At 38.4% G+C, this 23,512-nt stretch overlaps 1 long non-coding RNA gene across 2 annotated transcripts; it reads right to left on the bottom strand.

Moving 5' to 3' along the window:
- Window positions 1–361: 361 nt before the first annotated feature.
- Window positions 362–14,784, bottom strand: LOC118013648. Of its 2 annotated transcripts, none has more exons than XR_004680082.1 (4): window positions 14,724–14,784; window positions 7,275–7,382; window positions 5,018–5,084; window positions 362–408 (listed from the first exon to the last, which is right to left on the bottom strand). It is a non-coding gene; the product is annotated as an uncharacterized LOC118013648 (long non-coding RNA). The 2 variants fall into 2 exon arrangements; XR_004680083.1 differs by lacking the exon at window positions 14,724–14,784 and adding an exon at window positions 10,796–10,908.
- Window positions 14,785–23,512: the final 8,728 nt, after the last annotated feature.

Genomic DNA, 23,512 nt, shown 5'->3' with positions numbered 1-23,512 from the left:
CTAAGATGTGATAGATCTAGGTACCTGCTTGGTAGCACATAGCTATTGGTTATAGTATGTTTCATTTTTTCATGCGCTTACAAAATTCATTATAAAAAGTTTAAAAGAACTTACAATAGTGACAAGTCAATACTAAGCTTTCTCATTCTGTTGAGAGTTTGTTCAGTGATTGAGGTTCATTAATTGGGGGAGAAAATATTTCCTGCTTAACTGGTCAGGTTGAACATAAAAATGTAGAAAATATTATCATGCAAATTCTAACCAAAGGAAAGTTTATATAACTGCATTTATGAAAACAGACTTTAAGTCAAAGAGCATAGTACAGATAAAGTCTAATTTGAAACATAAAAGTTTTAATTCAGTGGGTAGATACAAAATTAAAACTTTGTCTGTGCCTCAAGGCATAGCCTGAAAATACACAAAGAAAAAAGTGATGAACTACAAGGAGTACCAGACAAATCCGCAATCACCTAATATGTCATAGAAGACATGGATTAAAATATCTGTACTAAAATACGAACTCATGATAGCACTGTAAATATATTTTATACTATAATAAAAAATACTACTTAGAAAACTTATGAGAGGCAAGTAAAGCAGGTCTTAGAAAAAAATATAACCTTAAGTTACAGATTAGAAGAATAAAGACAGAAAATTAATGACTAAAGAAACCATTTGAGGATGTGAAACAAAACAACAATATAACTCTTAACAGAACAGAAAAAAGAACATTTTAAAATAAAAGTTAAAATGAACCAAATAGAAAACACATATACTGTCAAGATTGTAGTAGCTAATACCAACCAAATTCATTTCTTTGAAAAGATAATAAAACTGACAAACCTCTAGTTAAATTGATTTAATAGAGTAAGCACAATAGGTATTAAGAATGAAAAGATCAGGGGTGCTTGGGTGGCTCAGTCAGTTGAGCATCTGACTCTTGATTTTGGCTCAAGTCATGATCTTGGGATCATGAGTTCAAGTCCTGCATTGTGGAGCCTACTTTAAAAACAAACAAACAAACAAACGAACAAAAACATACATACCTACACACATATATACACACAGCAATCTCGATTAAAATGCCAACTGTAGCATTTGAGTAACTTGTTAAGCTAGTTTGAAATTGATAGAAAAATATAAAGGGCTGAGAATAACCAAGACAGTGTAAAGAAAAATAAGGTGTGAGCCCTGTCCTACCAGTTAACAAGATATCTTAAGTTATCATTATTAAGATTGTGTATCTCTGGCACACCAATGTACAAATAGAATAATGGATCATGAAGGATTGCCCAGAAATAGATTATGCATTCATGGATCTTTGTTTTATGACAGATGTTATAGCAGATCATTAAGGATAGACTTTTTAACAAATAGTGCTGGGAAGATTTGGTATATCCACTTAGAAGCCACATGTTATATAAAGACATCAAATCCAAATGAAGACAATCATAAAAAACAAGAGTATGAAAATTTAAAATAGGATGTAGGAAAAATATTTTCATAACTCACACTAATGAAAATATTTCTTTTTTTAAGATGTATTTATTTATTTGAAAGAGAGAGAGAGAGAGCCTGAGTGGGGGAAGGGAAAAAAGGAGAGGGAAAGAGGAAGCAGACTCCCCACTGAGCATGGAGCCCCACACAGGGCTTGATTCCACAACCCTGAGATCATGACCTGAGCCAAAATCGAGTTGACATGTAACTGACTGAGCCACCCAGGAGCCCTGGGAAAATATTTCTTTGGCAAGATGTAAGAAACATGGGGCGCCTGGGTGGCTCAGTTGTTAAGTGTCTGCCTTCAGCTCAGGTCATGATCCCAGGGTTCTGGGCTCAAGCCCCGCTTCAGGCTTCCCGCTCTTCTCCCTCTCCCACTCCCCCTGCTTGTGTTCCCTCTCTCACTGTGTGTCTCTGTCAAATAAATGAATACAATCTTTAAGAAAAAAGATGTGAGAAACATAAACTATGTAGAAAAAATTATAAACTCGAGTACTATTAATTTAAGAACTTCTGTTAATCAAGAGATATATTAAAAGATTGAAAATACAACCTACAGAGTAGAGGATTTTCTAAAAATATATCCAAAAAAAGACTACTACCCAAAATATGTAAGGAACTATGAATCAATAAAATAAGTGAATTGAGAGAAAAGTAAGCCCAAGAATTGAACCAATATTTCACATAGAAGAAAACTTTAATAACAAGTAAATGTAGGAAGAAAGGTTTAACATCATCATAGTCAGAAAAATGAAAATTAAATCCACAAACATATGCTATGGCATACCTTCCCAATTGTCAAAAATGTAATTATTGGGCAAGACCAAGTGTTGGGGAATATAGGATCTCTCATATACTGCTAGCGAGAACATGAATTGCTTCATCCATTTTGGAAAACAACTTGAATTATTTAGTAAATTTATACTTATTCATTCCTGGCTACCAGCAATTCCATTACCAGCGGGAATGTTCAAAATATCATTGTTGGTGGTTGCCAAAAACCATAAATATTCCAAATGTACAACAATAGTAGAATGGATAAATAACTTTTGGTATACTCATTACTTTCCTTAAAAGATCAAACTACAGCTGTATACACTAACATGGATAAATCATAAACATAATATTAAATAAACATAATATTAAACAAGGAATAAACACATTTAGTGTGATCCATTTATACAATTTTTATAAGCAGGAGGGTAAATAATATATACGAAGGATGCACATACACTTATAGATGGTGAAAGCTTTCTTTTTTTAAACAAAGCAAAGAAATGATTATCAAAAAAGTCAGAATACTAGTTATTCAAGGGGATGTCCATCTGGGAGGGTCACAGAGGGAGCTTTTAAACTACTGTCAATGTCTCCTTAACCTGGGTGCTGTTTGCATAGATGCTCATTTTAATATTATTATTTAAAATGTATATAGTTTTATGTATTTTTTGTATTCTACAAAATAGTTTAAGTAAAAAAGGAAGAAAAGTGAACGTTCTAGGAAGCTGAGTCTCAAGAAGACTTGGCCCCTTCCCTAAAAGGAAGGATGATCTGTCACCAAGGCCAACGCCCAAGATGGGAGACATTTGGTCAAAGCAAACACTTCTTGCTTCCACTTGTTGGACTGGATCACCTGGAGACTTTTGCGTTCTAGAGTTACAGCCTTTGATGACAGGGTGTCAAGAGACTAGATAGAGTGCCAATTCAGCAAGAACAGTAAGAACGTGTAGGTCACCAAGCAGTGTGGCAAGTCTTTTTGCAGGTGTTTTAAAGCAAAAATACATATTTACCCAACAGGAATGGACTAAAGTATCTCCTGGTAAAATAAGAATGGAATTTCTCCATTTCCCAAGACTTCTCCAGTTCTATAAAATCATTTCTTTCGTGTGTGTGCCTTCTCATTATATATTCTCCTACTACCCAATTATAGGAGAAACTAAACACCACGTAGGGGACTTTTCAGTGAATGGCACCTTTTTAACAGAGCAGCTCAGCCTAAATATAATTGCCTCAGGATAATTACTTTGAACTTCCTTTTTTATAATCGTAAAGTCACTTGTAATTATTGTTTGTTTCATTTCTGTGTTGTGTACTAAAAATCTCTGAGATGGGGACCCTATCAATATTGCTCACCTCTAGAGTCCCAGCTCTTAGAAAAAGGCCTAGCATAGAGAAGGTGTTCAGCAAATATTTGTGAAACGATAAGTAAATAGACAAATGGACCCATGAATCAGTGAACATTTAATGCCACCTTCACTGACTCCTTCACACAACTGCAAGTGCAGGATTCAGAGATTTCTCTTCTCCTTGTTTTTACTATCAAGGTAATTTTCCACAGATTCAGTGGATATACTAGTAAGCATGTAATTTAAAGGAAAACATAATCAAAAGGAATGTAAATTAAATTAAAAACAGAATATAAATATCTGCCATTTCAACACTCAAAGATGAAAAAACATAAAATAAAAAGGATAAGAGTCAATTTTGGCAAAGCTGCAAGGAAAAGGCACTCTGCTATGGGGAATATAAACTATTAAAAGATGCATGAAGACAATTCATCAAAATGAATGAAAAATCTTCCAAATTCCATTTCTAGGCACCTATCCTTAGGAAATACTAAAAGATGCTCACAAAAAATAGTTGAACGTGGTTCACTGAAACATTGCTAATAACTATGAGAAACCGGAGACATTCTAAATACCCCCCAAACAGGAAATTTGTTCAACAAGTCAGGGTATATTAACTCAATACAATACTATGTATGAGGCCTTAATATTTGTGTTGTAAGAAAATATTTAATGATATAGGAACACAGTCTTTATATATTATTGAGTTAAAAAAAAAAGGAGATTGCAAATCAGTATGGTTGGTATCATCTGGTTTTGTAGAAAAAAAATCATATATGGACATACAAAATGCCCAATATAAGCCTTAGAAGAATATGTATCAGTATTAGGGTGCTCACCTTTGTGTGGTGACATTATGGGTAATTTTTAGTCTTTCTCCTGCCTATTTTCTGATTTTTTACCTTGAATTTATATTTCTTTTATGGTGACAGGAAGTGGGAAAAGTTCCTTAAATTCTAATAAAAGGTATATATAGCCATAGGAAAAGATTGGAAGGATGCACAGCAAATATTAAATAGCCCTTATCTCTGGGTATCACGTTCTGGGTTATTTTTTTTTTCCACTGGAAAGTGTTTCTGCAGCAATCTTATATCACTTTTGTAACAAGAAAAGCCATAAAATTCCATTTAATTGTAATAAAATGTGTGGCATGGCAGAGGAAAATTTGTAAAGCTGTACAGCAAAAACCAAGCAGCAGCTACTTATTCTTGGGAGTAGCATTAAGGGACTTGTATATTTTCTTCTTTCTGCCTTTTCAAGACTTACCCAGCTTTTAGACTGAGTATGGACTATGTCTCTAATGAAAGCAAAGAAAATGTTATTACAAAGAACTTTTCATCCATCAAGTTACAGAGAAAAACGTCTCCTAGGATAACCAAAAGCCCCAGAAGAGTCACCTGAAGGTCCTGAAAAGTTGGTTGAATGGGCTGTTAAGATCAAAGCAGTATCTTCTAAGAATTGCCACTGAAGAGAAGAGAACAGTAAATCTATATCAATATGTTTATCAAAACCCAGGTCAGGTAAAATTGGCACTCAAAACATCAAAGTTGGATTCACAATGCTTGCTTTCATCTATGAAAGTCTAGCTACATTTAGTTTTTAAATACACAGAGTAATATGGAAGTGGCAGATTATCTGACAAAAATTAAATATTTCAATGGAGTAGTTGCTTTAGGAATTCATAACCTTATCCATTCTGAAACTCAACGTGTAAACCAAACATTGGAGAAGAGATGACCATTGCCCTCAGCAAAGGAAGTTTTTAAGAGAAACTTTATGTGCTACAGACACATCTTCATGGATGGGAATTAACCTAGGAGGAAAGCCAGAAAGCCATTTTGAATTAATAAAATTCTGAATTTTAGAAGATTCTAAAAAATTATAATTATAATACTATTTTATAGAATAATTGCAGTTAGTTGTGAATTATTACTAAATAGGGTCTAAATCAATGATTTTTAAAGCCATCTTATGTTTTTATAACATTTACTAACACATAAAGCTTTTTCATATTTACTTATTTTACTACAGGCTGTGAAGCAGTTAAGACAACCTCAAATGTTAGAGTTCCCAGCATCACCAAGAATGTGACTGAGAAAGGCTTTGAACCTTGGTCATCTGACTCTAACGCCAATACTCTTCACACCACAAAACTCTGATCCAGTTCTAATTAATTGTAGATCATTGACAAAAAACAATGTGCTGACTGAAGCCCATAAAATCCTTCCTTTTCCTCGGTTGGTGGCATGTGGCATATGAAGTCCTACGCCATGTTTCTTCCTCTTAACATCCTTCGGCGTGGAGGCTGCAGAAATATCCTGCTGTCAGGTCATGGTTGAATTATTATAGATTTCCACCAAGTGCAATTGCAATTGATAAGCCTTTGATACAACTGAAAGATTTTTGGTTTGGTTTTATTTAATTGCATCACGAAGCCTGGGAAGAAGTGGAAGGTTGAAAGAAGGAGCCAGGAAGTAAGAAGGGATGAGGGACGGGCAGGGACTTTAAAGGGTGCAGTCTGGGGGTGTGACAAGATGAGATGGGGCTGGCTGGGTGGGTCTGATGTAAGGAGGATAATAAAGTCACAGAGCAGCTGGTCGTATTACGCCACACTCAGAATAACATAAAAAGCCCACATACCACAGACTAATTTGGCAGTAATCTGAGATAGAAGTGCATTAATCCGAGATAGAAGTGCATTAATCCAATTACTTTTTCTGGCACCCCAAACCACTTACTACCTACAAGCTTTTAGGAGCTTCAATAACCCCAGGGCTAGGGTGATAAAATGAGCCCCAGAATAAACAAATTTCATTTTAGGGCAGTGTGAGTCACCACGGGAGGCCTTTATGGCCACAGGCCATGTTTCCTTACCGACATGAATGAACCAGCTCCTACATTTCTGCCCCTAGGAAACCTCTTTCTCCTCTGTCCTATTCTTTAACCAGTGCCCCCAGCTTTGAAACATAAAACACACTTTCCTCCCGCCCCAATTATACAGTGACAGTTGTTGATTTCACAGACAGAGCTCTCTGCTACTCTAAGATTTATAGACGATCCAAGTGTGCATATGTAAAATCTCAGGTGACTGTGTTTGCAAACCCTGGTGGGTTAGGGAAGGAACATCGTTAGGTACTACATGGAGAGAAATTAAAATTTCAGAATTGGAAGAAAGAAGGTTGAAGAACCATGTGATCCACCCTTTCCTTCTTGCAGATTAAATACATAAAATAATATATTATTATATATAAAATACAAACAAATATTTTTAATCTGTTCTTTTAAAAACATGAGATTTTATGGTTGGAAAAAACCTATAAATAAGATGGCAATTTGTTTGCATTTCACCTACTAATGTCAATCAGTTCATAGCAACCATCCACCTATCACGTTGAAATGAATGACTTGTCCAGACTTAAGGAGAACGATTGCCATGATGGTTGGGTTGCCAATGACAGCTCTCTATTTAATTATTTTAAATTTTAAGCACAAATGAAATGCTGAAGTGATCACATAAAGTGACAACTATAGTAACTCAGGTTCCACTTCTTCATCTTTAGAATTACTGTGCCACAACTGTTTGTTTAGTAATAGGCGGCTCAACAGAAGCTTCACTGGAAGGGAGTTCCAAACACTGAACCATCACAAGCTTACTTTCAAAACAGATGCCTGTTGTTGAGTCCACACAAGGCGGGACACTGACTATACACTGGAGAGTTCTCCAAAGTCACTTCCATATTACTGTGTAGTACAGTATAATGGCTAGAAAAGAATTTAAAGTTTATAAAAACATAAAAAAGATGAGGTAACATGTATTGAAGCTTACATATCTATTATTAAAACAAAGCAGTAACTGTTGGAATTACTTAGAACTTAGGGAAAAAAATACTTTTCAGGGAATACACTGACTTTCATAGGAGACATTTTTTTTTTAGAATTGCCCACTCTTTAATAAGAGAGTTCCATTTTTAGTCAGTTTCACTATTGTTTTGTTATTTTCTGTAGATGATGCCTCCCCTGATAGCCTGCCTCTGGGCAGGCAGCTCTCACTGGCCCTGTGCACATTGCCAATGACATCTGTCCAGGTGTTTGTCCCCTGATGCTCTATAAGTCTCCTCATTTGGGGAGTCCAAGTGAAAGGACCTGTGGTCCCACAGGTACTGAGGACAGAGCTTAGACTGGGACTTCAAACACTTGTTTCAGAGAGTGATCTGATTTATTGAATAACCTCCCATTCCCCTTATCCTGCAATGTCAGCTCTGTTAGGTATCAAGTTTCAGTCTTCGTATGGATCTGTGTCTGTGCTCCCTGTTGGGTTCAACATACTTATTCCTATGCCAGTCTACATTGGCTTAATCATTGTGGTTCTACAACAACCCTGAATAACAGGTAGGGTAGGTGCCCACTGTGATTCTTTTTTCTCTCCAAATTCTCATGGATGTCCTTGGCCCTGATTTTCTTCATTAAATATTTTAGGACCAGCCTTTCCTATAATCCTATCTGGCTCCATAGAAAAACTTACTGAGTTTTTTTTTTTTTATTGGATTTTGTTTGAATTTATAAGTCACTTTGGCAGGAATTATCACCTTTACAATATTAACTTTTTCTATTACATGAATTTCATCTATCTCTCCTTTTGTTTCCATTAACATCTATCAAACATATTTTAGATTTTTCCATAAAGATGGCTATGAATTTCATAGGTTGATTTTTAGGTGCTCTATATTTTTACATTCATAAATTTCTAAGCCTTAGTTTCTGGTGTATAGAAATACAGTTGACTTCTATATATTGATTTTATATTACTAAATTCTCTTATTAATTCTAATACCATACCTGTAACATGTTTTAGATTTTCTATGTAAACAATTATATAATCAATGAATAAGGGTGGTTTTTTCCTTCCTATTCAATTCTTTTTCCCTTTATTTTGTGTTTTTTTTGTGTGTGTGTATTTATATATTTGCTTGTCTTATGGCTCTGGCTAGGATCTCCTAAACAATATTAGAAATGGTGATACTGAAAATTCTTATCATGTTCCTGATTTTAAAGGGGATGTTCTTTACTTTTCTCTATTAGGGATGTTTGCTGAAATTTTTTTTGTCTAAAGCAAGACAAGTGTTTATTTTCCTTTTTTGATAGAAGCAAAATAATTGGAAATCAGATACCTTCACTGAGAGCAGGACTTTTTTTTTTTTTTTTTTAGTTTCAGAGGTAGAATTTAGTGATTTATGAGTTGCATATAACACCCAGTGCTCATTACATCAAGTGCCCTCCTTAATGCCCATCACCCAGTTACCCCATCCCCCCACCCACCTCCCCTCCATCAACCCTCAGTTTGTCTCCTAGAGTTCAGTGTCTCTTATGGTTTGCCTCCCTCTCAATTTCCATCTTATTTTATTTTTCCTTCACTTCCCCTATGTTCACCCGTTTTGTTTCTTAAATTCCACATATGAGTGAAGTCATATGGTATTTGTTTTCCTTTGACTGACTTATTTCACTTAGCATAATACCCTCTAGTTCCATCCACATAATTGCAAATGGCAAGATTTCATTCTTTTTGATGGCTGAGTAATATTCCATTATATATATTCCATTATATATGTGTATATATATATATATATATACACACACACACATATATACCACATCTTCTTTATCCATTCATCTGTTGATGGACATCTGGGCTCTTTCCATATTTTGGGTATTATGGACATTGCTGCTATAAACATTGGGGTGCAGGTGCCCCTTTGGATCAGTCCATTTGTATCTTTGGGGTAAATACCCAGTAGTACAATTGCTGGGTCATAGGGTAGCCCTATTTTCAACTTTTTGAGGAACCTCCATACTGTTTTCCAGAGTGGCTACACCAGCTTGCATTCCTACCAACAGTGTAAGAGGTTTTTCTTTCTCCTCATCTTCACCAACATCTGTTGTTTCCTGAGTTGTTAATTTTAATGGTTGTTGAAATTTTTAAATAAATGCCTTTATCAGATTAAGGAAGTAATGATCTATTCTTATTTGTTAAATAGTTGTTGTTTAAAGACTAGGTGATTATGGTTTGTCTTTTGCCTGGCTCCTCATTCCCTGTCTTCTCCACTACCCACTCTGCCCATTGCTCATGTTCATCTCAGCAGCAGGATTTCACATTGTTGAACGATTGCCACCTTTGGGTTTGGGGAGTGGAGAGGGTAGAAGTGTATTTCAGGACAGGACAGAGTGAATCATTATCTGTTCTTTAAAATTTGGAGATCAGTAATACAAACCTCATGGAGTCCTTCTGTTCAGCACATGAGATAAGATACTACAGATGATTGCAAAAGGGTCTCTAGATGGACTCTTAAGTCCTTGAGAGTGGACAGTGATAAACTCCAAGGGTGGGAGGGAGGACAATGTTACAAAGGAATATGATCAAGAAAGGGTGAAGCAGCATCACTCGTTGATGCTGACAGCTTCCAATATGAGAGAGAGCAGCACGGAGGGAGGCTAATTCTGAAAGGTTTGGTAGAAGAGAGACTGCAGACAAGCTTGGTGGACAGAGGTTATCAGCCAGGAAGCTGGAGTGAGACCAAGAAAGGCACAAAAGTGGGGATTAGCAGCCACACAAGGAATAACAGAGGCTTCAGAGACCACAGTGTTTTACATTCTGATTTTTTTTTTTTTCAGGAGGAAACTAAGGTCCAAATACTTTAGTGAGATTTTCACAATGAGTTAGGGACAAAACTAGGACAAGAACTCAGGGCCCCAGATCCACTGCAATTATGCCATCTCTCCAAAGTTAATCAATGATGCAGCTGGAAGGAGCTCAGTGTTCTTAGAATAACATTTTGCTTAGCTTTTATCCATCAAATACCACAATATCAACTCCTTCCAAATGACGGCATTCCCATTCTCAACTAGCCTAGCTAGACAAAACTCCTGGCAGGTTTTTCCAGGAGTATGGGTGGGCCAGGAACTATCCCATGCTGGCTGGAAAAATGCTGTGAATTAAAGAATACCTTTAACTTATTCATCATAGCTGTTGCAGAGGAGCCTCAAAGCATTGGCTCCTCTCCTGGAAAATTCAGTAACTAGTTTTGTGAGCCTGACTTCACTGATTGCACATCTAATTATTGGCCAATAAACTAGACCACCATTCTTGAAGCTTCTCAGTTTTCCATGTTAGTTAGCAGTACCTGAGACTTGAAACTCAGATCGAAAAAGGCTTCATTGCTTTCCACTTGAGGGTTCTTAGCAACACAAAAGTCAATTTGAGAAGATGCATCTCCCTGGTTCAAAGTCACCCACGTGAGGATCTAAGGATAACAAAGCAAGAGTCTGGGTCTTCCCAAACACAAAATGAGAAGGGTCCTGAACCATAACACTCAAAGCATGAGTAAATATCACAAATACAATGCTGATCAAAGGAAGCCAGACACAAAAGAGTACATATTGTACCATTCCTTTTATATAATAGTTTAAAAACGGGCAAAACCAACCCTTGTTATTAGGAGTCTGGAAGGTGGGGAGCCTTGCTGGGGCTAGTGACCCTGAGGGACATGACAGGCCTTCTGGGAAGCTTGTAAGTTTGTTTCTAGATCTAAGTGCTGGTTATGTGGGTATGGTCACTTCCTAAAATTTTGTCAAGCTGTAACTCATTATTTTCTTAATTTTCTGTACATATGTTAAACTTCAATCACATTTGCAAAAAAAATAGTAATAATTAGGGGAGGGGGTTCAGGTATAAATTTCTGATTAAGGAGGAAGACAGTATTATGGTTGTCTCAAATCTCTACTTTCAATTTTACTTCTTTGTTTGTAGGTAATAGGGTTAAAGAGGAAAAGAAGGCAGAAACATGGCACACATGTGAACCAATGTGACTGGGCATGAACTGGTTACGCAATTACATGGACTCCAAAATGGGATACCCTAGGAGAATCTTTAAAGGTATAAACTGAAGTTAATTCAAATTAATTATGTGAATATTCACTGTAATCTATTATATGAACAGAACAGAGAGTAACACTATAGGTATTTCCTAAAATTCTCTTTCCTTCACTGCAGGGTGGCAGCAAAAACAAAGCAAGGAAAAAAGACACAGAGAACTCAGATGGGAATAGAGTACCATAGGCCAAAGAGGGAGAAGTCTGACAGATAACTAACACTCTCAGGGTTTAATGGATAAAGAAACTCTCCTTAGTAATAAAGTGACACAGACTCTATTAGAGTAAACTTTGAATTAATGTCTATGTAAAGAATAAGGCCTTTGATTTTCAAAAGCAACATCTTACACAAATTGGAATCTGACATGCACAATATAGGACATAGAACAGTGTATTTTATCATTCGTTGGCTCTGTGTCAAACACTGGGAATACAGTATAAATAAAACAGATGAAGTCTCTGTTCTTATGGAGTCTGGTTTTTAGTGTGAATATTAAAAAGAGAGAGAACTTATGTAAATAAGTAGGTAAATACATAATACGCCAAATGGTAATATGTGCTGTAGGGAAACAGAGGTTAGGGTGAGAAGGTCAGGAAGTGCCAAGGGGGAGGGTTGCTATTTTACAGGCAGTGATTATGGATTATGGAAGCTCTCACTACTCAGGTGGCATTTGAAAAAAGGCTCAAAAGAAGTGAGGGAGTAAGATATGTGGATATATGGGAGAAGAAAGTTCCAGGAGGTCAAGGGAAGAGCAAGTGCAAACATCCTGTGGCAGGGAGGTGCTTGGTGTTCAAGGAATGACCAAACCAGTGTTGCCAGAGCAGAGCAAGTAGTGAAAGTATGACAGAAGATTAGCAGAAGCTCAATGGCAAGGGGTCTTGTGGACCATTATCAGAAGTTGGCTGAGTGCAATGGAGAGATGGAAGACATAGTGTAACTTAAAAATTCATTTTGGTTGCTTAAGTTTCAGAATATACCATACACTAAAAAGAGCTGAAGTAGGGAGATCCATGAGGAAATTCCTGCAATAACCCAGAGGAGAAATAACAGAGGCTTAGCCCAGAACAGCAACACTGGAAAAAATGAGGACTGGATGGACTCTAGGTGTGTTCGAAGGCAGAGTTGACAGAAATTCTAATAGATCCCATATGGGGTGTGAGAAAGAAGAATCAAGGAACACGCTACAGTTTTTGGCCAGAACAGTGTTTGGAGTTGAGCAAAAAGATCTGTACTAGATAGGAAGTGTGATATGATGAAATTTAGAATCCAACGAAAATCATGAAATTAGATAAGATTACCTAAAATGTCAATGTAGGTAGAGAAGAGATGTGAGGACCAAGTCCTAGGTTGGTCAGCATTTCAGAGATCAGAGGGATGAGAACACACCATCAAGGGAGGCTGAGAAGGGTTGAGCGCTGAGGTCAGAAGACCGAGACCCAAGAGCCAAGTCGAGGGAGTATCTCAAGGTGGGGGGAGTGGCCAGCCAGCCCTATCCAGTACTGTTAACAGATCTACTGAATCTAGAAGATTGAGACCTAGACATTGGATAGATCACTGGGAAGGTCACTGGTCACCTTGAGGAAGAGTTCAGTGGTAGGAACAAACATCTTATGTGAATGGTTCAGGGTTGCACAACAGAACAGAAATCAGAGGTAGAGAGTATGTGCAACCCTTTTGAAGAGTTTTAGCAAGAAGACAATTAGATAAATTAGTGCTTTGTCCAGGGTTATAGTTGATGTGGTGTTCTAGAAAACACACCACTCAGATCTTTGGTGCCAGGAACATAGTTGATGAGCAGATTCTGCTGCTGTCCCTCTAGATCTACCACCCCATTTGTACCAAGACCAAGCTTGCCTCCAGCTTGCTCCTGGACAATGAGGGAGCATGGCAAAAACAGGATTCCCATAACGGATGACTGTGGCTTATAGTCTCCCCTCAGCATGGCCGATGATGTCCTTAGAAGTAGACTATAATTTGAGATTCTCCAACCCTATCTCTTTGCTTCCCTTCCCTTCCCATGTGTCACACCTGCATTATGACCCAAATTTCACCTTGCTTACTACTGTTTCTGCCTCTCTACTGTAGACTTGATGGCTGTGTCTCAAAAGACTTGAACATAGTTGGTAAGTGATGAAATAAAATTTAAAGTCTTAAACCTAGACAACACAGCTTCAGAGGCTGTACTGTTTAACAGAATTTTAATGCCCTCACTTCAGCGGAGGGTTGTCCGCAGACTCTGAGCAACATTGGCTAGAATAGAGATGGACTTTCCTGGTTTTCTATACAAAGTATCAAGACATTGTGTGTGTGTGTGTGTGTGTATTTGGCAAAGCTCATAGTCTCTCTTTTAATATCTGTAGGTATATAACTATACCTAAATTAATGATAGTGTTTGCATTTCAGAGCATGATTTAAATAATTCTCAATGAATCTTTCCTCCATCTCTTCAACTTCCTAAATCCTCCCTAAGAATTGCTATATGTTTATCTATAAAAGGGATAATTATTAATTAGCAGCAAATCTCACAGTTCCTTGATCTGTTCAACAAATATTTGTCAAGCTCCTGTTATGTGTTGGGCACTAGACTGAGCACAGGGGGACACAAAGGGGAGGAAGATGGACATGACATCTGCCACCACGGAATAGCAACTGAGGTTTAGGGAAGATAAAGTAAGACATTCTCCTACCAACTGTTATCTGTATGGTATGCCACGGAGGTTAAGAACACCAGTTTTTCAACAAGATAGACCTAGGTTCAAGGACTACCTGTGTTACTTATCAGTTGTATGACCTTGAACAATTGACATAAACTCTCTAAACCTCATTATCTCCTGTGTGAAATGAAGGTACTAATCCTATCTTAGGTAACAGGCTATAAGAACTAAAGGAGATAAAGCATATAAAGCCCCTAACAGGTTTTTGGTAGATATGAGAAATATGTAAATGCAGCTGTCAGTTTTAGGTCTGTGATTTCTGACAAGATGTGCTCTATGTCGATGGAATCTTTGAATCTTACTTCCGTAAAAGCCTCTAACACCAGCAAATAATTATGGCAAGTTACAATGTCCTGATGGAAACCTGCACACTCTCTCTCAGGCCACCACCGTGCAATTGACCCATTATCCAAGAGTGCTTCCCTTGTTTCTAGATCATCAGTGAACTCTCCTCCCTCTTTTTACCCATTCCTTTGTTTGACTTTTAACTATTTTACTCCTTGTATGCACTTTGATTAAACTTGAGTATCTGAAAAGAAAAAAAAAAATCAAATCTGCTTTTTAAAAACAAAACAAAACAAAACCCCATAAACTTGTTTTAGTTTTAGGATAAGATTTAACAGTTAAAAAAAAAAAAAAGCTACTGGTACAATTGGATAGGTAGCTAAACATGGACTTATTTTATTCATCCTCTTTTGAGTGCCTAAAACCCGGAAAATAGACAATTTTCTGTTATTTACTGTCATTCTCTGGTAATGACCTTGTTTGAGATGTCATATCCAATGTGAACAGACACCATTTCTGACATCTCCCCCAATCTATCTACAAACAGAGAAAGCATGGGGGAACACACATCAGGAAAATGATAGCTCATTCGTGAAAAACATGTCTTTTCTTTCTGATAAATGTTGTTTTCAAGTTCAAATTTTCACAGTAAAATGCCATTTCCAGTGGGGAGAAATCGTCACAGAATCTTAGCAATTAAAGGTGTTCAAAAACAAAATTCAACTGAATAAATCTGAAGGCCTAATTGGCTTTAGTCAACAATTCGTGAATCAGGCAACAGCCCATCTAGCAAGTAGAGAGGAGCTCCTAGGAGCTGTACAAAATAAAAGGATTTTATAAGCAGAAACAGGATGGGACAAGGATGGTATTCGCAAAAGAAAAAAAAAAAGATTGTTTCAGGCAAGGTCACCTTCCCATGGGGGGAAGGGCAGAGGGTCTTATACAGATGATCTTGCTAGTGCTAATCATGAAATTCCAGCTTAATTAGTTTAAAATTCCACTCATAGGAGAAGCTGAAACTGCAGTTAGTTTAGACTTAAGTCTTGGTAAAACTTAGCACAAGTGACTCTATTTTGGACGTGTTGCTTCTTTTTAACAAAGAGATATTAGATCTTATGAATCCTTTCAGTTTTTAAAAGAAGAAAGTGACGAACCATGAGAGACGATGGACTCTGAAAAACAAATAGGGTTCTAGAGGGGAGGGGGGTGGGAGGATGGGTTAGCCTGGTGATGGGTATTAAGGAGGGCACGTTCTGCATGGAGCACTGGGTGTTATGCACAAACAATGAATCATGGAACACTTCATCTAAAACTAATGATGTAATGTATGGGGATTAACATAAGAATAAAAAAATTAAAAAAAAATAATAAAAAAATAAAAGAAGAAAGTGAGTCTGACAGGTTTGAATGTTACTGAGCCAACCAGTTTATACACCTGATCCATTAGCGGACCAATATATTCACTTCATGTTTTCTGCAAGATGGTGGACTCTGACGTTAGAAGGAAGGAACTTCTTAAAAATGCATACCTTGCATTTTTTCAATCCTTTACTGTCTTGGCCCTGGGGGAATGGAATGGGTAGTTCATTGGTAAGCTGGTGAAGAAGAGGCCCATGCAGCTCAACTCCGCTCTTGGCAGTAGGCCCATTTGTACATCCCTAGTGACAGCCCCCAAACCAGCCCCAACGAGGCCAGGTTTGACTATACTTGGTGAGCACCTTCACCCAATTCTGGGGACCAACATGAGGAAGGCTGCTTGGCCAAAAGCCCTAAAACCATGACTCCTGTCCAGTCTCTCAGCCATAAAAAGGACATTTTGGCCTCCACCTCCCACTCTTTTTTCTCTCCATTTCTTCATAAGCAGAGCAGGGAAGAAAGATACCATTTATTGGGTCCCCTAAGACATCAACATTTTAGTACATTTAAAATTATTTTAGCCCACTAATGATAATAGTAATAACTTTTCTGGGAACATAGCTCCTGAGGAAGGGGTGTGTGATTGTGTTGTTATGACATAAAACCAGGCACCCCAGCTGCTTATCTTGTTTGTATTAGGAGCATAAAGCCTGAGGGCAGGATTCTGAATTTGTGACAGATGATCAGACCTACAGAGGGTTCAAGTATCACACCTATAAATTTTTAAGGATCTTGGGCATAGGTTTGCCAGCTATGGGTATGTGCATGGGGAGAGGGCAAGCACGGATAGAACTAGAGAAGAGGATAGAGGGGGGCACCTGGTAAAGAAAAATTGTTTGTAGGCTACTTGTTAAAGTTGATAAGGAAAAGTTTATGCAAGAGGTACTACTGTAATGGGGTTTTGCAGGAGGGGAGAGAGATTGGGCTCAACTCCAAACTGGGTACAGTCAAGATGCAAGATGCAAGGTGGAGGTCAGTGCATAGAAAATTACGAAGAGGAAACATGGAGGCTAGGGGGATTGTTGTTGCTAGACCAGACTTGACACGTCTCTTGTCGAAAGCACACTAGTGATGAGATATCAAGGGTGGGAAAAGGAACTTAATCAGATATGAGGAGTGGTCAGATACCAAGGGTGGGGGACTTAGGCTAAACTGACTCAGCAGAATTCTGTCTAAAACTGGACTGAGCAGGCCAAAGACAGAGCCCAAGTTTAGGGCCTCTTGGAGAAGAGGGCTCAGAAGAGCCTGACTCAGGTTTGGTCAAAGGACAGAGTCATTTATTAGGAACCAGTTGAAATTTATTCAATAAGATTTCTTGGAGTGATGACCTTTCTTTCTTTTTTTTTTTCTTTCAGTTTCTCTTGTTTTCTTTTTTCTTTTTCAAGTTTTTATTTAAATTTTGGTTAGTTAACATACAGTGTAATATTAGTTTCAGGTATAGAATTAAATGATTCATCACTTCCATACAACACCCAGTGCTTATTACAACAAGTGCCCTCCTTAATACCCATCAACTATTCAACCCATCCTCCCACCCACCTCCCCTCCAGCAACCCTCAGTTAGTTCTCTAGAGTTAAGAGTCTCTTTCTTGGTTTGCCGCTTTCTCTCTTTTTTTTTCCCATGTGTTCATCTGTTTTGTTTCTTAAATTCCACATATGAGTGAAATCACATGGTATTTATCTTTCTCTGACTGACTTATTTCACTTAACATAATACTCTCTAGCTCCATCCATGTCATTGCAAGTGGCAAGATTCCATTCTTTTTTATGGCTGAATTACATATATATATATACCACTTCTTCTTTATCCATTCAGATGTCAATGGACATCTGGGCTCTTTCCATAATTTGGCTACTGCTGATAATGTTGCTATAAACATCAGAGTGTGTGTAGCCTTTCAAATCTGTATTTTTGTATCCTTTGGGTAAATACCTAGTAGTGCAATTGCTGGGTTATAGGATAGTTCTATTTTCAACTTTTTGAGGAACCTCTATACTGTTTTCCAGAGTGGCTGCACCAGTTTGCATTCCCACCAACAGTGTAAGAGGGTTCCCCTTTTTCCACATCCTTCCCAATACCTGTTGTTCCCTGTGTTGTTGATTTTAGCCATTCTTACAGGTGTGAGGTGGTATCTCATTGTGGTTTTGATGTGTATTTCCCTGATAATGAGTGATGTTGAGCCTCTTTTCATGTGTCTGTTAGCCATCTGGACATCTTCTCTGGAAAAATGTCTATTCATGTCTTCTGCCCATTTTTTAACTGGCTTGTTTAGTTTTGGGGTGTTCAGTTTTATAAGTTCTTTATACATTTTGGATATTAACCCTTTATCAGATATATCATTTGAAAATATCTTCTCCAATTCTGAAGGTTGCCTTTTAGTTTTGTTGATTGTTTCCTTTGCTGTGCAGAAGCTTTTTATCTTGATTAAGTCCTGGTAGTTTATTTTTGCTTTTATTTCCTTTGCCTCAGGAGACATATCTAGTAAGAAGTTGCTATGGCAGATGTCAAAGATGTTACTGCCCATGTTCTCCTCTAGGATTTTGGTGGTTTCCTGTCTCACATTTAGGTTTTTTGTCCATTTTGAGTTTATTTTTGTGTGTGGTCTAAGAAAGTGATCCAGTTTCATTCTTTGTGTGTTATTGTCTAGTTTTCACAAAACTATTGAAGAGACTCTTTTTTTCCATTGGATATTCTTTCCTGCTTTGTCTAAGATTAGTTGGCCATATAGTTGTGGACTCATTTCTGGGTTCTCTATTCCGTTCTATTGATCTATGTGTCTGTTTTTGTGTCTGTCTTGGAGCAATCTCCTTTTTACCTGGGACTCTGACTTTCTTTGGAATTAAGGAGATTCATTCACTCAAAAATATTTTTCATTCATTTAACAATTTTTGTTACTGAACACCTACTATGTGCCAGGCACTGCACTAGGCATCAGGGAAACAATAGGGATTGTGATAAACATGACCCCAACCCTAATGAGACTGACAGTGAAATGAGGAATCAGGTAAATAAAAGAGCTACAACCGTTGGTAGCTAAAAAGATAGTAAGGAGAGCGTTGTTCTAGAAAATAATGGGAGAAGCTGTGATCAAAGAGAAAACAACCTTTAAATTGAGAAAGATGAAAAAGATAGTGTTGGCCATCCAATAAACCACAGGAAGCACATTCCAGCCACAGAGAGCACAAGTGCAATGTCCCTGAGGCAGACAGAATTGAATGACACTGAGAACATCAGAAGGCCAGTATGGGTAGAACAGGGTGGGGATGAGTCAGACAAGTCATATGCTCTAGAAGGAGCTTGACCAGGATATGATCAGATGTGTTTTTCTAAAACATCGCTCTGGTCACTATGGAGAAAATAAGTTAGTCAAAGACAAGAAAAAAGGCAAGAACCTACTTAGGAGGAGTCCATTAGGGTAACCTTCGTAAGATTTGATGGTGGCTTGAGGAGATTAGAGAGAGAGGGAGAAGACGAAGCAGCCTGGAGGGGGGGGTGGTGTACAGTAGAAAGAATTGTTTGGTGGTGGGACTTTCTCTCCTGAGAGTCAGATTGGTGCAGACGAGTGCTCTGTCAAGTGCAGTGCAGAAACTATACACTGGCCTTCAAATAGCTCTCAGATCCACAAGAATGTGGAGGACTTAAACTCTGTTAGTGATGCCAGCAATTAGTGAAGCAATTTGGTCCATATCCTTCACCTCTTTCTGTCAACACATATGTCTTGAGCACCTACTATGTGAGGCCAGGGAGAGAGCAGCAAATGAGACAGGCAAGAGCCCTGCCCTCCTAGATTCACATCATCGAGGGGACATGAAAAATTAATTGGCGAACAAATACATTTGTCAAGTCAGGTGGTAAGAATTCTTATGGGGGTGCCTGGGTGGCTCAGTCGGTTAGGCGTCTGCCTTCAGCTCAAGTCATGATCTCAGGGTCCTGAGATAGAGCCCCGCATCGGGCTCCCTACTTAGTGGGGAATCTGCTTCTCTCTCTCCCTCTGCCCCTCCCCCTGCTTGTGCGTGCTCTCTCTCTGTCAAATAAATAAAATCTTTAAAAAAAAACACAGAATTCTTATGAACTACAAATGAAACCAACTGGGTGAGGAGGTATTTGAGCAGAGACCTGAATGCAGGAGGGGAGCAAATCATGCAAAGATGGGGAAGAGGGAGGAAGGTCCAGTCCCTGTGCAGCAAGTGCAAAGCCCCTAAGGGGGTGGGGATAGGGGTGGGGCAGGTTTGGCCTACTTCTCACTGCCCCCCACCCCCCACCTCCCACAGATTCGATGTCTTTCTTCCCATTTCAGACTACTTATCTTTCAGTCTCAACAATCCTAGGTCCTGCAAAACAGGAATTATCCCACAGGAGGTTGGATGACTTTCATTTTTCATAATTCCAAGTGTCTTTCACTAAACTAAGAATCACATAATCAAAAGTCTGTGACAGTACATTTAAATACTTAAGCTTTGTACCCAGCTGAAAATTATTACCAAACTATTCCAGTTTAGACAGAAGAAGGTGTTATTTGGGCATTAGAAAGTGTGTGTGTGTGTGTGTGTGTGTGTGACAGAGAGAGAGAGAGAGAGAGAAATTGGAAGAGAAGGAAAAGTGAATGAGGGAGAGAGATTATATAACTTCAGACCACAGTGGCTTTGTGTGCTGAAGATGAAGTAATTTGTTTATAATTGCTCAGAAGACATGTTTACCTAAGGAACTGATAGCAACATTGAGCCGCCTGTCTGACTTTCAGGTTTATGTGTCTGTTTAGACAAGTGCCAGTGGCCAGGCGGAGTTGGAATGGAGAGCAAGTTTCCATGATTCTATGTGTTCTGACCCACTGCCCTGGGCACCAGCCTGACCCGGATGTTCCATCCCTAACCATGGTGTGTATTCCCAGACTTCTTAACAGGCAACACAGCAAAGCCTTGGCCAGAGTCAATCTGATCATGAAGAAAGACAATGACGCAGAGTCTGGGACCTCTGAGAATGAACTGACAACCAGGATTTTTAACCGAGAATTACTGTCCTCTGGAAAGCTGGACCCCATATCTTCTTTGTGAAATTTCCCTTCTTCTATGACCTAGAACTAAAATGGCTTTATATCCATTTCCTACTATTTCTCTGGGGAATCTGTTCACATAAAAAGTCCACTCTAGTGGTGCCTGGATGGCTCAGTCGGTTGAGCATCCACCTTCGGCTCAAGTCATGATCTTAGGGTCCTGGGATCGAGCCCCATGTCAGGCTCTCTGCTCAGTGGGGAATCTGCTTCTCCCTCTCCCTCTGTGCTCACGCTCTCTCTCTCGCTCGCTCTTGCTCTCTCTCTCAAATAAATAAATAAATTTTTTTTTTAAAGTTCACTCTAATATAACAATGAACATGATCTCTCAGAAAATGACACGATGGAGTTGTCTCAAAAGACCTTCTCTGAAAAAGTAGGTGTGTGAGCCCAGAGAAGGTGCCAGGCCAGATAAATCTTACCATCACATTAGCCCGCTAGGCTTAGGTGGGTCTTCATTCATGTGGACCTGTGAGAGGATATCGGGCCAGACCACACGTGGCCCATACCTCCAAAAACCCACCGCATCCCTCGGGAAAGACATCTCCAATCACCATCTCTTCAGGCTATGCCAAATGTGTCTTTCTCCAGTCACCATCCAGCTTGGTGCTCATCAGGTTGGTTCTATCTCTCGCCTCTGTGGCATTTTAGATTATTCCAAAATTAGGAATGCCTCTTCTCTCTGCACAGATCTTACACTGACTGTCCTCATTTGCCTGAAATGGGAATTTCAAGTACCAACAAATCAACATCTGCCCAAAGGTTTTTATTGACCCTTTATTTCCAGGGCCAGGAACTATCCTGGTGTTAGTTGCCCTGCTCCTATAATTGCCTCAAGAGGGGGACCCAATTATCTGAATAGTTTAGGACCTGGAGCTGGAACAGTTCATTTTATCTTTGAAGATAAATAACACAGAGAGGTGACTGTCACCTGTAGCAAAGCCCCTGCCACCACGACAGGAGTTTCCAGAACTTTTTATCAGTTTACTTAGAATAGATACAGTAATGGGATGTTCAGCCACAACTTCCCTTTTTCATTGACGAGTAAGGACTTCTAAAAATTCTTTAACAAAAACATTACAAACAGCAAACATTCTAAACAAAAGGAATATTTCAAAGGGATTTTGTTGACATTACATATTTTTTGTCCCTTGTTGAAAATACATAATTTATCTCGAGGAAAAGAACATAGGTAATTGCTTGAGACAATAAACAAGTGACCGTAATCTATAATCTTTTCCAATTTCCTGTGAAAAGAAAGAAATGATAGTACATGATATTGTCATAACGTCCCCCAAAAAGAGGTCCCCTAAGTGTTAGCTGTAACAATGGAGATTGATGTGTATGACAGGGAAAACTGCCTTGTTTCTCTTATTCTGCAAATTTCCACATCTCGGTGGCTCCCTTCCTGCCATTGCCAGCCATACTGCCAACACCTAGGATGAAGACCAGAGGATATGTCGATAGGAAGTTCAGCAGAGTGGAAAATTTAACCTTGGGTATAAAACTCAGTCTATTCCTCCCTCACTGATTTGGATAGTCATTTTTTTTAAAATTATACTAAAATTTCATATTTATTTAGGTCTATTTCTAGACTGCTCTGTTGCTCTGTTTAGTCTTCTGCCAGTCCCTTACTATCTTCCATATTGTAGCTTATAATATATTTTCTATTAAGTAGGACTACTGCCTCTGCTGTGGGAGTGTTGGTGTTAATGTTTAAGAAATGTAAGAACTCGGGCGCCTGAGTGGCTCAGTTGGTTAAGCGACTGCTTTCGGCTCAGGTCATGATCCTGGAGTCCCGGGATCGAGTCGCGCATCGGGCTCCCTGCTCAGCAGGGAGCCTGCTTCTCCCTTTGACCCTCACCCCTCTCATGTGCTCTCTCTTCTCTCTGTCTCAAATAAATAAATAAAATCTTAAAAAAAAAAAAAAGAAATGTAAGAACTCAGAACACAGGACAACAGTCACCCCAGGTACAACCAAGTTAAATGTGCTCAGATATACTTAAAGTTGAATATTTACCTTATGAAATTATGATATAATATAATATAATATAATATAATATAATATAATATAATATAATATCCCAAGCCTATTTTGCTAAATTGATAAGCAAACACAACTGCAGGTAAGCCCATGAATTCAAGGATGTTGCAACATTAGAAAGTTGATGTGTGCTGTATGATTAGATCAAAGCGAAGAACCATGTGATCATTTCAGCAAATGATAAGAGCAAAGGGCATCTGACTCAGTTCCCCATCTATTCCAAGTATGAAAAAAAAAATCTTAGTAAACTAATAGGATGGAAAGATACACATCTCAAACCCACAGCCAGCAGCATGTGAGCCAATGCCATTGAACAGGAGAGAACTAAATAAACCATAGATATTGAAAGGAGAGAGAGAATACTTTTTCGCAGATGTTTTTATTCTACGCCCAGGAAATACAACGAAAATGATAAGAGAAAACAGGAAACTGTTAGAAAAGATTCTACTGCTTTGGGTTTT

This window comes from Mirounga leonina, unplaced genomic scaffold (assembly GCF_011800145.1).
Source record: "Mirounga leonina isolate KUSES-001 unplaced genomic scaffold, KU_Mleo_1.0 Mir_154, whole genome shotgun sequence".
Lineage (NCBI taxonomy): Eukaryota > Metazoa > Chordata > Mammalia > Carnivora > Phocidae > Mirounga > Mirounga leonina.
This window is presented reverse-complemented; position numbering and strand designations above follow the sequence as displayed.